Here is a 1,457-nt window from a genome sequence, read left to right as displayed (position 1 = left end):
ATGCTGGGAGGGATTGGGGGCAGGAGGAGAAGGGGACAACAGAGGATGAGATGGCTGGATGGCATCACTGACTCTATGGACATGAGTCTAGTGAACTCTGGGAGTTGGTGATGGACAGGGAGGCCTGCTGTGCTGCGATTCATGGGGTCGCAAAGAGTTGGACATGACTGAGTGACTGAACTGAGCTGAACTGAATGGGGCCAGATGTGACCACATTGGTTTCCAAATTTATACAGATGGAAGTTTAATTTTTCAGTATCAATAAATTCATAAAGCTCTTTTCCCCACATGTTTTTTTAATCAGTATTTACTGAAAGAACAATTGTTATTATGTGGGGTCATGCAATAATATGTTTAGTAAAATTACAGCATCACAGTCATAGAGGTAGAGAATCACTAAAGCATAATACATTACCTCTAAATTTCCTTTCAGCTTTACAACCTGTTCTCTCTAAAGTTAGGAAAATCTAACACTTGTCTTTCTTCCTCAGCTTTGCTTTTCTTTCTGCTTCCCTCCATCCTTCACTGTCTCTTTCTATTAAAAAAAAAAAAAAAACAGTGTCAATTTACAATGAGTGGATACACCCCATCATTTGATTTCCAAGTTAATCAGAAGATAGGAGTCCTGGAAAATTTTCCTACGATCTTTTGAGTATATTGCAGTTGCCACATAAATTGAAAATCCAAACATAGCAAAATAAAACTGAGTGCCAGGTTGAGTGAAATAAAATGCAATTAAGAGACTATAAAACTGTAAATAAATATTTGATGAACTCAGATTTTTTTCTATAAAAGTGCTCCATTTTATTCAAAAGGAAGTTGTATCAGGAAGAGAAATAGCTAAAGACCCAGAAAACATAAAATATGCCTTTGTTGTATTCACAAATATTCAGTATTTTTCCAAATATATCAAGTGACTAGAAAACAATGGTGTCAGAGCAACCATAATAGCAATAAACTGAGTTATGTGGAATGACATATAAAGTTAGAATGGGGGGGCAGAAATAAAGGTTTTAGGACCAAAAAAAAAAAAAAAAACAATTTAAATTTCCTTCTGGAGGTACATCTGTCACTGCGATATTTGTTCATATACTATTTCTAAGGGCAAAGGCTTACGTGCCAAATGCATGTTTATACTGCAGCACAGCAAAATGGAAATAGTAGGAAAAGCAAGGAACACACTGTCAGGTAACTCATAGTAACTGGCATCCATAAAAGTCTCCTTATCCTCTGAACTACGCTTTTTAACATACACATATACCAGTTGTCATTTATCTGTGTGTGCATGCTCAGTTGCTACAGTTGTGTCTGACTCTTTGTGACATAATAGACTATAGCCCTCCAGGCTCCTCTGTCCTTGGGATTCTCCGGGCAAGAATACTGGAGTGGGTTGCCATGCCCTCCTTCAGGGGATCTTCCCCACCCAGGGGTCGAACCTGCATCTCCTGCATTGCAGG

Source organism: Oryx dammah, unplaced genomic scaffold, assembly GCF_014754425.2.
Source record: "Oryx dammah isolate SB20612 unplaced genomic scaffold, SCBI_Odam_1.1 HiC_scaffold_2, whole genome shotgun sequence".
NCBI classification, from domain to species: domain Eukaryota; kingdom Metazoa; phylum Chordata; class Mammalia; order Artiodactyla; family Bovidae; genus Oryx; species Oryx dammah.
This window is presented reverse-complemented; position numbering follows the sequence as displayed.